Below are 15722 nucleotides of genomic sequence, written 5' to 3'. Positions count from 1 at the left end.
ATAACTTTTCCGTAAATTACGAAAAAGGGGGTGAACTTATCAAGATGGGGGTGCAAATAGCAATTTTCAAATTTTTGAATCTGGGCCCTTCCAGAACATTTTGGAAGCTGGGTTGCTTAAGGAGGAAGCAGCCTAGCTCGCCTGGGCGAGTTGGGCGGCAACCTCCTCCCCCTTTTCCTATAAATAGGCGAATGGGGGTTGTTCCAATGAGTGCCTCCCTTGGCTATGTATTTCATCCGTTTTGGGTGAAAAACATGTTTTTCATGAAGAAAATCCAAGCCGAGGTGCTTCCGTAACGCTTTCGAAACGTTTCCGTGAGTAATTTCATGAAGATTTTCCGTCGTTCTTCACCGTTCTTCGTTCTTCAACCGGTAAGTTTTTGAATCCAAGACTTTCAATTCATTTCTTGTTTTGTTGGCTTTCATCTTCATTTCGTTCACTTTCGGTTTTCTTTTCTTTCGTTTTTAACGAGCTTTAACCAATCGTTTAAGCCGTTATCTCACCTAATAAATGATAAAATGAATTTCAACCGATCATTTGCGTTGTAATCTCGTTTAATCATTGTTAAAGCAAAATCTAACCGATCGTTCACACTGTAACCACGATCAAACCAAAAAAAGGAAAAATAATAATAAAATAATCAAAATATCTTGAAAAAATAATAATAAAATAATCAAAATATCATTGAATAAAATAATAAAAAAAATCAATCAGACATTTTTCTTTGGAAGTTTCCTTGAATGAATTGACTAATAACCAAAGTGAAACTTAGGCTAAAATCAACTCACAAATCAAGCTTTGTCCGCAAAAATCACTAAAAACCATTTTAAGGTCCAACGCCTTAAACGGTCATCTTTGCTTTTATCGGTTAACATGGACTGTTCAAAAGCATAAAATCAACATGTAGCTTTACCGCTTTTGGCAAGAACTACGTAGGTCTGATTTCCTCATCACAATTGAGGATACGTAGGAGCAAAAGCCCCGCTTTTGTCGACCACCCCAAGAGATCGTTAATGTTTCTCTCCTTTCACACCCCAAGAGATTGTTAATAGTCTAACGCCTTAACGCTTCTCTCCTTTCCTAAACCAAGAGATCGTTAATGGTCCAATGCCTTAACGTTTCTCTCCTTTCAAAAACAAAGAGATCGTTAATGGTCCAATGCCTTGACATTTCTCTCCTTTCAAAAGAATCAAAAGATCATTTAATGGTCCAATTCCTTAAACGACTTTTGTTCGGTTAAAATATATCTTGCGAAAAAAAAGATAAAAACAACTTAACCAATGTTTAGTTCTACAAGAACTACGTAGGTCTGATTTCCTCATCACAATTGAGGATACGTAGGAGCGAGGAAAACACCATTGTCGACCACAAAAAGATAAAAAAAAATACAAAAGACCCATAAAAAACATAAAAACATAAAAAAAGGAAAATAAAACAAATTGAAGTCATATTTGCACACTTGATTAAAGGTTATCGTCCCTTGTGACGGACGCGTGGGGTGCTAATACCTTCCCTATGCGTAAAAACAACTCTCGAACCTTTCACAATTAAAGTTCGTAGACCACACCTTTCTGGTTTTTCCGATGTTTTCCTCAAATAAATGTTGGTGGCAACTTCGTGCGTCTTCCTCCCTTGGAAGACACACCCATGAGCCCTCACGTCGCCCTCCTGCCAAAGGGTAGGTTATGACAGAGGGGATGTGCCTCTTCCTAAGGGAACTGTTCAAGTCATTCCAATACTCTACTGGATGATCCCCATGAATCCTTATTTCCCTAACAAGGGAAGTCCACCAATAGAGGGCATATCCTTGGAAGCTAAGGGTAGCCAAAGGAACCTTCCTTTCCTCATTTGTATGATGGCAAGCAAAGAGTTGCTCAATCTTTATTTCGCAATCTAAATAAGCCTCTACATTGTCCTTCCCATGGAAGTATGGGAGGTTAATGTTAGCATCTTGAGGCTTTCTTTCGTTTTCTCTTCTATGGGAGTAAGGTCTAGGATGTGACCTATGCCTTCCTCCATAATAGTCACCAAGTTCTTCACTTAGGCTCCTACAGGAGTCATGACTACTATAGGAGGCATGTTTTTTTTTCTTAACTCTTTTAGTATTTTCCTTTTTTCTTCTTCCGTTATTTGTTCCCTCTCATCTTGACTTATTTCTACCATCTCTTTTACTTTTTATTTTCTTTCTAGTTTTTCTTTCCATAACTTGAGGGAACTCAACTCATCTAATATTCTAGATAGAGGGTCCTTATGACTAGTACTCTCACCATTAACACCAGATGAATGATGACTCATGTTGGTTCCTAAGTGTTGGTTTTTTCTTGTTGGGGGTTTGCAAAAAGGTAAAAGCTAGGGTTCAAAAGAACTCAAGATAAGCGTGATAAGCAAGAAGAAAGTATTATGCAATAACAAGATAAACTAGGTGTGACTAGTAAAGAAAATAATCTATGAAAGTAAGCAAGAAATTAAAGTGCAAGAAATGTAAACTAGGCAGATCCTAAGAGTGTTCGGATGACCACATTTAAGGTTCCCAACAAAACACTCACTATCTTAAGGGAAAATTGCCTAAAATTATTACACACAAATGAAAGTGCGGTAACCTATTGGAGGCTCCCAACACACTTCCAATGAAAGGCCTTTTTGTTACAAAATTTGAAAGCAATGAAGGTAAACGTACAAGTGTCCAACTACAAGTAAATTGCCAATTACAAAATTACAACATAAAAAAAGTCCTGAATTTTGGTGGTTGTTCTCTTTTTGGTGTTTCACTCAATTTGGTGACAAGGAAGCAAAGAGACAAGCAATAACCAAAGACCAAAAGATGAAATGAAAACTAAACCAATAGAGTTTTAACAAGACAAATTTTCAAGGATTATTCAACAAATAAAGTAATGAAAGGCACATAAAAGCAAGCTAGGACTCAAAGAGAAACCTAGAATGGCTCTAGAGTAGAGTAAAAAAAAACTATAAAAAAAACTCAAGAAACCTCTTGTTTTGGCACTTGTTTTTTCACTACTTTTCAATTGAAATTTCAGAACTAAGATTGGTCTAAAATAGGCACTAATTATAGAACAAATTTTGAGCCAAAACAAAGAGCACACTTCCCTTTCACTTTTTTTTTAAATTTTTCCTGGACACTAATTTTCCTGCCAAATAGTATGATTTTTATTATTTTTTCCTTTTATCCAAATCACTTGGTTCATTTTTTCTAATTTTTGTCCAGATTTCTAGAAAATTCAGTAAACATTTCAGCTCAAAATTCGTAGTGACCAATTTCCAATAATTTTTAGAAGTTCGTATGTTCAAGCCGGTATATTGATTGCCTTAGGTTTACTTTCAACTTTCCTATGTATGTTAAACTCACTAGGCTTGTTTACCACAACTTTAAGAGTTCAACATTCACTTAGAATCAAAATTTCAACCAACAATTCAATCACCAAAACTCAAATTCACAATAGACACAATCATAAGGAAACCTAAAAGTTCAAGAAAAGATTCACAATCAAAGACTCTCTAAGAATTATGCATGAACATGTTAAGGACTAATTAACATGCAAGATTTGACTGAAATCAAATAATAGGCAAAAAAAATTCATACACTCATGAAAAAATAGTTAAACAAAGAAACAAGAAAAAAATAAAATTTAGCACAACATACGGAATCTTATGTGACAAGTTTCATGACTAGACATGACTTCTATGACAAGACTACAATAGGTAAATGATGTGTCATCATTTTCTCATATTTCTTAACCATTTTTGTCACCATTTTAATTACTGATTAGCCTTAATTGTCAAATTAATTATGCAATTTTATCATTTGGGCCTACTGGATTAATTGTGTTTTTGATTTAATTTCAGGAGAATTATAGGCAATTGGGCTTGAATCCAGAATTGGGCTTGGACTTGAAGAGAGCAGAATATTTTATTCTACCAAATCTTATCTTATCTAGATTTTATCTCATCTAGATATTATTTCATCTAGATCTTATCTTATCTTATCTAGATTTTATTTTATTTATGGGCTTGGACTTAAAACAGATTTGTAACCTTTGGGGCTAAAAATATATAGCAGCACCAAGGCTCTAGTTGGGGGCTCTCTCTCCTTTTTTTTATTTATGTTTTAGGCTTCTCTTCTTCTTTTAGACACTTTTTCACTTTGGAGAGAAAGAATAAATTTAAGTTTTGCGATTCCAGTTTTTACTATTCACGTAGCAATAAAATTTCATTTGATGTTTCAGTCTGCAATTTTGTTCTCTTCTGATTAATGGAAGGCTAAGTCTCCAGCGTTGTTTTCTCTTGAGGATCAAGCACAACTCTCTTTGAGATTCTATTATTACTATTAAATTATGATCAGTTTTTCCTCTTCACCAATTACTCTGTATTTGTTGCTATTAATCCATGCATGCTTAGTGCTTGATTAATTGTCTCTGCGCTTAATTTACGTTTATGCTTAATGATCATTCATGATTAATTGGTGTATGTGTTGCTTAATCACATAATGAATGCCTTATGTTAAATTTCGCTTAGTAATTTAATTTAGGGTTGGATTAAGTGGTTGAACTGATAAAGGATAAATTCTCGTAACCTAGGATAAGAGACTTGCTTGTGAATCAAGGGGAAGCAACGTGTTTTAATTCTGATAATTTCTAATTCAATTTTACTCGTTGTTTAATTTATAAAGACAAACAACCCCCCCCCCCCCAATTCTTTACTGTTTTATTACTATTTGTTATGAACATTTGGTTGACCATTGCTCGTTGGGAGACGACCTAGGATCACTTCCTAGATACTGCATTTTTAATGTTTATTTGATTCGGGTAGCAACGTGTTTTAATTCTGATAATTTCTAATTCAATTTTACTCATTGTTTAATTTATAAAGACAAACAAACCCCCCCCCCCCCTCAATTCCTTACTGTTTTATTACTATTTGTTCTGAACGTTTGGTTGACCATTGCTTGTTGGGAGACGACCTAGGATCACTTCCTAGATACTGCATTTTTAATGTTTATTTGATTCGGGTACGGCCTCGATCAAATTTGGTGCCGTTGCCAGGGAGCATGGTCCAAAGGTTCATAATAGCTAGTGATTCATGCTTTATGTTTAGTTGTTTTACATTTAATTCTTTTGTTTAGTGTGTTCGTGTTGTATTAGTATGTTGTGTTAGTGCGTTGTTCTGTTTTATTTGATGTTCTGTTTTGCAATTTAGTAGTACCCCTTGTTCAGCGCTTCTCCTGTTTCAGTTTTATGTTGTGCTGTGAATAGTGCTTAGCAACGAAATTAGAGACTGATTCTGTGTTATTGTTCACACAGCATTACATTAGCGACTGAATTAGCGACGGTTGTTGACAATTTAATTGGCAATTTTTGTTTTGATAGTTAGGGTTGTTATTTTTGGCTGAATTTTTGTGTCGTGGGTTCTTTTGACTCATATTTTGTGTGAAAAATACCAGGAATACTTGTTGTGGCTGGATTTGAGAGATTCAAAAAAATTTTGAGAACTTGTGTTTAGCAAAACTTCAAACGGCCATAACTTTTGCTCCTACTGACTTACAACCCTTTGATCCTGAAATAGATAGAACATTTCATAGATTAGTTAGGCATAGTGTGCATCTTATGTATTCTGAGCATTCAGTTATTGGTGAGTATCCTGAGCATTCTGTGGTTGGTAATTTTGAACATCCTGATTTTGAGCATTCTGATTTTGAGCATTTCACTACTAATTTTTATACTGAGAACATGGCTCAACCTCCACCTCGTGAGAGGACTCTTAGGGAAATGGCTGCACTTGATTTCACTTATGAAAGCTTGTGCATTCAATATCCTGATGAGGGTGTTCCATATGTTCTAAAGACTGGACTAATACATTTGCTGCCCAAGTTCCATGGTCTTGCAGGTGAAGATCCTCATAAGCATCTTAAGGAGTTCCATATTGTTCGTTCCACCATGAAGCCCCCTGATGTCCAAGAAGATCATATCTTTCTAAAGGCTTTTCCTCATTCTCTAGAGGGAGTGGCAAAAGATTGGCTATACTACCTTGCTCCCAAGTCTATTTTCAGCTGGGATGACCTTAAGAGGGTGTTCTTGGAGAAATTCTTCCCTGCATCTAGGACCACTGCCATCAGAAAAGACATTTCAAGTATCAAGCAACTTAGTGGAGAAAGCTTGTATGAGTACAGGGAAAGATTCAAGAAATTGTGTGCAAGCTGCCCTCACCACCATATTTCTGAGCAACTTCTTCTTCAATATTTCTATGAGGGACTTAGCAACATGGAGAGGAGTATGATTAATGCTGCCAGTGGTGGAGCCCTTGGTGATATGACCCCTGCTGAAGCTAGGAATTTGATTGAGAAGATGGATTCCAGCTCCCAACAATTTAGTGCAAGAAATGATGTTATTGTTCTTAGAGGAGTCCATGAGGTGGCCACGGATTCATCTTCATCTACTGAAAATAAAAAGCTTGAAGGAAAACTTGATGCCTTGGTCAACCTAGTAACTCAGCTTGCCATGAATTAGAAATCTACACCTGTTGCAAGACTTTGTGGTCTATGTTCTTCTGCAGATCTTTGTCCTACTTTCCAGCAATCTGGAATCAATGAGCAACCTGAAGCTTATGCTGCAAACATTTATAATAGACCTCCACAGCAGCAAAACCAACAACAGCAAAATACTTATGACCTTTCAAGCAACAGATACAATCCAGGTTGGAGGAATCATCCAAATCTGAGATGGACAAGCCCTCCACAACAATAACAGCATGTCCCTCCTTTTCAGAATGTTGCTGGTCCAAGCAAGCCATATGTTCCTCCTCCAATGCAGCAACAACAACAACAACAACAACAACAGTCACAACAAAGACAACAAGCAACTGAGGCTCCTCCTCAACCTTCCTTAGAAGAGTTAGTGAGGCAAATGACCATCCAGAATATGCAATTTCAGCAAGAGACAAGAGCCTCCATTCAGAGTTTGACAAATCAGATGGGGCTGATGGCTACTCAGATGAACCAAGCTCAGTCCTAAAATTCTAACAAATTTCCTTCACAAACTGTGCGGAATCCGAAAAATATGAGTGCCATCACCTTGCGGTCTGGCAACCAAATTCAAGTGCCTCCCCCAGTAGCAGAACCTGCACCTGAACCTGTCAAGCTTCATTCTACACCAGAAAAAGAGGATGAGATAGTTGCACAAAAGAGAAAGCTTCCTAACAAAAATTTTCATGCAGGTGGACCTTCTTCTAGTAATTCTGACGTACCGCAGCCTCCTATCCTTCTCCCATTCCCACCTAGAGCAATTCCAAACAAAAAGATGGAAGAAGCGGAAAAGGAGATCTTGGAGACCTTCTGGAAAGTAGAGGTGACCATACCTCTTATAGATGCCATTAAGAAGATTCCAAGATATGCCAAGTTTCTAAAGGAGTTGTGCACCCATAAAAGGAAGCTCAAAGGCAATGAAAGGATAAGCATGGGCAGAAATGTGTCAGCATTGATAGGTAAATTTGTTCCTCATATTCCTGAGAAATGTAAGGACCCAAGTACTTTCTGTATACCTTGCATTATTAGGAACAGTAAATTTGAGAATGCCATGCTAGATCTAGGAGCATCAGTTAGTGTCATGCCTCTGTCCATTTTCAATTCTTTATCTCTTGGACCTTTGTAATCTACAGATGTGGTGATTCATTTGGCAAATAGAAGTGTGGCTTACCCCGTAGGTTTCATAGAGGAAGTGTTGGTTCGGGTTGGTGAACTTATTTTTCCTATTGATTTTTATGTTCTTAATATGGAAGAGGAATTTTCCCATGGTTCAGTTCCAATTATTTTAGGCAGGCCATTTATGAAAACAACCCGAACCAAGATAGATGTTTATGCTGCCACATTGTCTATGGAATTTAGTGATATTGTTGTTCATTTTAACATTCTTGTTGCCATGAAACATCCATCTGAGGATCATTCTATTTTTCGTGCTGAGATAATTGATCAAATTGTTGATGATTATATGTTTGATTTTGATTATGTTCTTCATGGTAGGAAACATCCATTTTTATCTGATCTGCATACTTGTCATTCCTTATGCATTGAATTTGAATCTGAGTTTGAATTTGATCCTATATCTGATTTTTATGCTGAGAGTGAATTTGAATTTGAGTCTGGTTCTAATTTTATGGGTGTTGTGCCTCTTGATGTTGATTTTTTAGAGTCAGAATGCACTAACCATGTTGCAGGAAGTACATCCACTTCTGACTTGCTTTATGAGGTACAGGCTGAGGAACCTTCTTCTTTTCCTAACATGGTTCCTCCCACTGTTCAACCACCACCCACACCAGAGTTGAAGCCCTTACCAGTAAACCTAAAGTATGCTTACTTGGAGGACAAGGAAAATTTTCCAGTGATCATATCTGCCTCCCTTAATGCTGAGCAAGAGGAGAAGCTATTGCTAGTGCTCAAGAAGCATAAGAAAGCCATTGGATGGACTTTAGCAGGCATTCCTGGTATTAGCCCATCTACCTGCATGCATAGGATACTTTTCTAGGATGGAGCTAAGCCAGTGAGGCAGCCACAGCGGTGACTCAACCCTGTCATTCTAGATGTGGTGAAAAAGGAAGTGACCAAGCTCTTACAAGCTGGAATCATCTACCCCATTTCTGACAGCCAGTGGGTGAGTCCAGTCCAAGTGGTTCCAAAGAAGACAGGCCTCACAGTGATCAAGAATGAGAGGGATGAGCTTATCCCCACAAGAGTGCAGAACAGCTGGCGAGTCTGCATTGATTATAGGAGGCTGAATCAAGTAACCAAAAAAGATCATTTTCCCCTGCCTTTCATTGATCAAATGCTTGAGCGCTTGGCAGGTAAGTCTCATTACTGTTTTCTTAATGGTTTTCTGGTTATTTACAAATTCATATTGCTCCCGAGGATCAATAAAAGACCACATTCACCTGTCCCTTTGGCACTTTTGCCTATAGGAGGATGCCCTTGGGCCTATGCAACGCCCTTGGTACCTTCCAACGATGTATGCTTAGCATTTTCAGTGATTTTTTAGAGAGTTGCATAGAGGTGTTTATGGATGATTTTACTGTTTATGGATCCTCTTTTGATACATGTTTGGATAGTCTGGATAGAGTTCTTAATAGATGCATTGAAACTAACCTTGTGCTGAATTTTGGAAAATGTCACTTCATGGTAGAACAAGGTATAGTTTTAGGGCATATCATTTCCAGTAAGGGCATAGAGGTAGACCCTACAAAAATAAATGTTATTTCACAATTGCCTTACCCCTCTTGCGTGCGAGAGGTTCGTTCTTTTCTTGGTCATGTAGGGTTTTATAGGCGCTTTATCAAGGATTTTAGCAAAGTGGCCCTTCCACTATCCAATCTGCTGCAAAAGGAGGTGGAGTTTGATTTTGATGACCGGTGCAAAGAGGCTTTTGATTGCCTCAAGCGTGCGGTGACTACCACCCCTATCATTCAGGCACCTGATTGGACAGCCCCATTTGAGCTAATGTGCGATGCATCCAATTACGCATTGGGGGTTGTCCTTGCTCAAAAGATCTCCTTACTTCACCTTACTTCTTTTCCGCCATGACTTAGGGAGTTTTCTTTCTTCTGTCTCCTTCTTTACTTTTATTGCACTTGTCCAAAATTTATTGATTGCTTTGATTGTTCTTGATCTTTTGATTGTGCTACATTGAGGACAATGTGTTGTTTAAGTGTGAGGAGGGGAGAAGATTGTTCTTTAATTTTTTTGGGTTTTCTAGTTTAATTTTATTAGGTTTTCTAGTTTAAGTCTGTTAGGTTCTAGGTTAATTTTGTTATTTTGGTTTTATGTTTGTGTACAACATTGCATGTTCCTCTTTGAATTTTGGGTTATGTACAGGTAATGGGTAATTGTTTTTGAAATAGGAATTTCTTGGCATTTTGTGAATTGAAATCCTTCTTTTTCTCTACATGTCAAATTAGTTTTGAAAGTTCGAATTGAAAGTGATAGATTTACCCCTAGTGAGAATTTGAGCCATCATCATCTATTTTATTCGGTGTGTTTTACCCCATTGATTGCTTGCACAATAGCCTTGGCTTGACTCTTATTGATACTTCTTGCTTCAGATGCATGTTGGGAGATGATTTAGGCATTTTATTCTTACAAGCCTCTAGCCAAATGAGCCTACCTTGAATTAATTCCTTTGATAGCCCCTTTGAGCCTATGTTCCCATTTCTTTGTTTTGAAGCTCATTACAAGCCTTAAGTGAAAAATCATGATTTCACCCTACCCTTAAGGAATTTAGGAGCTTTGGAATTGTTTTGGGAATAAGTGTGAAGGGGGGGGGGGGGGGGTATGTTTCATTGGATGATATGTTTTTGTTGGCCATGCTTGATGAATATACATATATTGCCTAATTGTTGCTTTATTTTTCAAATGCTTTCAATTGCTACTATTCAGGTTCAAAAAAAAATAAAAATAAATAAATAAAAAATCAAAAATAAAAAAAATAGAAAAAGAATGAAGTTGAATAAACGAGGTCTTAGTTTGAAGACTTAGATTGGTTTAAGGACTTGGTTAATTTTGTTTTGGGTTTACTTTTTAATTTTGGTTTTGGGGTTTACTACTTTTTCTTACTTCCCACTTATTCCCCATTGCTCCTCTATTCCTTTGGGTTTTAGCTACCATCCCATACTTTCATCTACCTTGTCCTTGGCCCATTACAACCTTAAAAGACCTTTTGATCCTCATGTGCATGTGTTTGTGATGTGGTTGTCAATTTTAGAGTCTTGCCAAGTCTATGTGGTGTTTGTTTTCATGGGTGCTCTGAGAGTAAACAGTAGCCTAAACACTTGAGAGATAGAGTGCATATCTTGTGAGGCTTTATCACTTTTCATTCTTGAGCTGATTTACTATCTTGCCATGTTTGAGATGCTTGGATGATTTTCATGACGGCCTTGATTCCGTAACTCTTTACGTGTTGGATGTTACCCATTTTTTTCATTCCTTGAGATTCATTGAGAAATATGTAATTGTTGTTGTGTCTGTTTGTTTCTCTTTAATGTCTCTGGATTTATCCCTTGCTTTGTTTTTTTTATTTTGCCCAGGAGTGCAAAAGGCTAAGTGTGAGGGGATTTGATGTGTCATCATTTTCTCATATTTCTTAACCATTTTTGTCACCATTTTAATTACTGATTAGCCTTAATTGTCAAATTAATTATGCAGTTTTATCATTTGGGCCTACTGGATTAATTTTGTGTTTTTAATTTAATTTCAAAAGAATTATAGGCAATTAGGCTTGAATCCAAAATTGGGCTTGGAATTGAAGAGGGCAGACTATTTTATTCTACCAAATCTTATCTTATCTAGATTTTATCTCATGTAGATATTATTTCATCTAGATCTTATCTTATCTAGATTTGATCCCATCTAGATATTATTTCATCTAGATCTTATCTTATCTTATCTTGTTTAGATTAGATCTCATCTAATTATTATTTAATCTAGATCTTATCTTATCTTATCTTATCTAGATTTTATTTTATTTATGGGCTTGGACTTAAAATAGATTTGTAAGCTTTGGGGCTGAAAATATATAGCAGCACCAAGGCTCTAGTTGGGGGCTCTCTCTCCTTTTTCATTTTTAGTTTTAGGCTTCTCTTTTTCTTTTAGACACTTTTTCGTTTTGGAGAGAAAGAATAAATTTAAGTTTTGTGATTCCAGTTTTTACTATTCACGTAGCAATAAAATTTTGTTTGCTGCTTCAATCTGCAATTTTGTTCTCTACTGATTAATGGAAGGCTAAGACTCCAGCGTTGTTTTCTCTTGAGGATCAAGCACAGCTCTCTTTGAGGTTCTATTATTACTATTAAATTCTGATCAATTTTTCCTCTTCACCAATTACTCTGTATTTGTTGCTATTAATCCATGCATGCTTAGTGCTTGATTAATTGTCTCTGCGCTTAATTTACGTTCATGCTTAATGATTGTTCATGATTAATTGGTGTATGTGTTGCTTAATCACATAATGAATGCCTTATGTTAAATTTCGCTTAGTAATTTAATTTAGGGTTGGATTAAGTGGTTGAACTGATAAAGGATAAATTCTCGTAACCTAGGATAAGAAACTTGCTTGTGAATCAAGGGGAAGCAACATGTTTAATTCTGATAATTTCTAATTCAATTTTACTCGCTGTTTAATTTATAAAGACAAACAACCCCCCCCCCCAATTCGTTACTGTTTTATTACTATCTGTTATGAACGTTTGGTTGACAATTGCTCGTTGGGAGACGACCTAGGATCACTTCCTAGATACTGCATTTTTAATGTTTATTTGATTCGGGTACGGCCTTGATCAGTGAACATGTCACTCTAGATTTTTGAGGTTTTATTCTACTTTAATGTTTTTGTAAGAGTTTTATGGTTCATTCTTCAGCCACAAAAATAGCAATACAAAACTCAAAGGAACCTAAACTCAACACAATTCATGGTTCAAGAACAAGAACAAGAAATTTGAACCATTGAAAATCAAATCTAGCTTCTATAGCAAGTTTAATTGGTGGAAATTCTAAAAAATCATGTTAACAACATTCAGCACAAGACATGTGAGGAGATACATAGAGAAAAATGAAGAAACACCAATGGAGGAGAAGGTAAAGCTGAAAATTAATGAAGGTTTAAGTAGCACCTACTTGAAGCTCTTGTGATCTGATTACCACTTAATGGAAGCTTGCTTGAGAAGCTTCTATGAACTCTAGATCTTTGAGCTTCAATAAGGTCCTTCAATGGTGATTTTCACCCATGGAGTTGCAGCGGAAGATAAAGGAGAAGAGGTGAGAGGAGGTGTCATCCACTAGAGAATAAGGCTTGGAAGGAGAAGCTTCAACACCAAGAGAGTGTCTTAGATAAGAAGCTTAGAGAGAAAGCTTCAATGGAGGAAGAGAATAAAAGAGAGGGGGCATGGGAATTGAAGGAAATTAGGGAGAGAAGTTCAACTTTGAAGTGTATCTCACAAGTTTCTCATTCATGAAAGTTGTGATAAGTGTTACACATGTTTCTATTTATAGCCTAACACATGAGAATCTTCCTTGAGAAGCAAGGAAGGTAGCTTCCTTGGGAAGCTAGAGGAAGAAAGTTTCCTTGAGAAGCTAGAGGGGGGCTACTCACACCCCTCCAATGGCTAAGCTCACCCTCATGCAAAAATACATGAAAATACAATGGGAAGCTTCCTTGAGAAGAAAGGAAGGTAGCTTCCTTGGGAAGTGTCATACCCTAATTTCGTTCGAGGACTATCATTTGTTGATCTTTTGATCCTTGCTAGTCCACTTGCGTGTCAAACGCCAATGACAATGCGAAACAAATAATCATTCAATGTTTTGAGAATGCGAAAGATACCCAAAGGTATGGGCAAAAGGGTCATTTTAAGCTCTTTTTTAACCCTGGCTCGCCCAAGCTAGCCTCTAGCTCCCCTAGGCCCCCAAAAGACTTAGGGGTGAAGTAACTAGCTAGCCTAGGCGAGCTCAGCTCACCTGGGCGTCCAAGGTTACTTCAGGTTGAAGGAATGAAGAGAAAAATAGGCGTGAGGGAGGCTGAGTAAAGGGTTCCAAGGTCTAGCATTGAGAGATTTTGAGAGAAATTAGAGAGAAGAAGAAGAAAGAAGAGAAAAACGAGGCCGAGGCGCTATCGAATTGCGACCGTAATCGACTTCTACATCGTTCTTTGTTCGTTCTTCGTTCATCATCCGGTTAGTTTTTGTTTTAAGGATTTGAATGCGATCTATGCACCCTTTGGGGTCCTCTTTCTTGTTTTGTGAATCTTCATCTCCTTCTTCTATCATTGATAATCATTTTCTTCTTATAAAGTAAGTTTTTAACCGATCATTAGTGTCGCAAGTTATCTTTAAAAAAGATTGAAGGTTAATAAGCAAAACCAAAATAAAACCAACTCATAAACTTCTTCATTTAATCAAATATCGCTTGAGATCGTTTCAAGGTCCAACGCCTTAATGACTCTCTCCTCTTTTCAAAAATCAAAAGATCGTTTCAAGGTCCAACACCTTAATGATTCTCTCCGCTTTTCAAAGTTTAAAGGATCGTTTCATTGGTAATCGATTACAAGATTCAAAATTCAAATTTCAAAACCCTTTTGAAAAGATGATTTGCAAACTTGTCTTCTGGTAATCGATTACACTGCCTTTGATCTCTTGGAAACAATTTGTTTAAGGCAAAAACTAATCAACCAGTGAGATTGTTTTGAGGCCTTATCTTTTACTTGATCTTGTTTGCTTGACCTTGAATTAGTCTTAAGCAATGCTTAACCTTGAATGTTTGTTGAAGCAACCTTGTTTGATTATACTTTGGCATCATCAAAACCCTGTATTCATACATTCACATTCTCCCTTTTCTTTATTATGACAATCATTATCAATCAAATTCTATTTAGCATCATCAAAACCTGCATGATTCATATTCTCCCCCTTTTTTATGATGGCAATCATTATCAAGTGAATTCTTTTTGGCATCATCAAAACCTGAAACCTGCATGATTCATATTCTCCCCCTTTTTTATGATGACAATCATCTGTTAGGAGTAAAAAGAATATCTATGTGGGTCGTTTACTCCCCCTTGATTTTGCAATGATTTCTTATAGGAAACTGTTTGAAGATTTCATATATAAAAAACTATCTCAAAAGAATTAGATAATTCACTATCTTATCTTTTATCTATCTCTCCCCCTTTGTCAACATCAAAAACAAATCATAAGCAGAGAGAAGAAAAGCATTTAGCAGTTTATAATGAATTAATAGAGTAGAGCATGCCATACCGTTCAAAGTACCATTTCTTGGCCTAATAGAGTTAGTCTTCATCAAAAGCAATTATGAAGATCAAATGATAGCAAAAGGCCTTTATCACATAATTGATGAACACTTGATAAACTACATTTAAGACCATCAATAAGTAAAACATTTTCTATGGAGGTAGAGGAATTCATACCTATTTTTCCAACTCCAACAATTTTACCTTTGTTGTTGTCTCCATAGGTCACATGTTCATTATTTTTGGGAGAAATATGAAGAAACTTTGATGCATCTCCCGCCATGTGTTTAGAGCAACCGCTATCAATGTACCAACTTTGCTTCAAAGAGTCCATCATTCATATAATCATATTTTGATTTTGGTATCCAAATTTTCTTGGGTCCTTGAATGTTGGTTTTGACTAAAGATCCTTTTGGAACACATACCATTTTTCCAATGCTACTACCATTCTTTCTAATATAACATGTTGATGCACTATGACTTTTCTTACCATAGTAAAAGCATGTTAAGAAGGGAGAACTATTCTTTTGAGTGGAGGCAAAGAAATTTTTATACATATTTTGTTAATTTTCAGGATTATCTCCTAATCCAGCCTTATCGTTTGCCTAATATAATATCTAAATTATTTTTACCAAGAGTAAATTTGGCAAAAGCAATTTATAAATCTACAATTTCTTCTTTGAATTTATCACAACATTCACATGAATGAGATGCTTTATTGTTTTCTTGTATTAAGCATTTTGTAGAAGATTGGTTTTTATCTACTGATTTTAAAATTTTAACTTCATATTTAAGATTTTTTAACTCTACATTTAATTTCAAAATTTCCTTTTCTAAACTTGAAATAGTTTTCTTAGAATATGAAAGTAATTTGGCAAGTTTGACAGATTCTTTATGCAAGGCATTGAATGCATCTTGGAGTTCATCAAAAGAAAT

At 36.3% G+C, this 15722-nt stretch overlaps 1 non-coding gene across 1 annotated transcript; it reads right to left on the bottom strand.

Moving 5' to 3' along the window:
• Nucleotides 1-6119: 6119 nt before the first annotated feature.
• LOC114391297 lies at nt 6120-6227 on the bottom strand. The gene has a single exon (XR_003662099.1). It is a non-coding gene; the product is annotated as a small nucleolar RNA R71 (small nucleolar RNA).
• Nucleotides 6228-15722: the final 9495 nt, after the last annotated feature.

This window comes from Glycine soja, chromosome 16 (assembly GCF_004193775.1).
Source record: "Glycine soja cultivar W05 chromosome 16, ASM419377v2, whole genome shotgun sequence".
NCBI classification, from domain to species: Eukaryota; Viridiplantae; Streptophyta; class Magnoliopsida; order Fabales; family Fabaceae; genus Glycine; species Glycine soja.
This window is presented reverse-complemented; position numbering and strand designations above follow the sequence as displayed.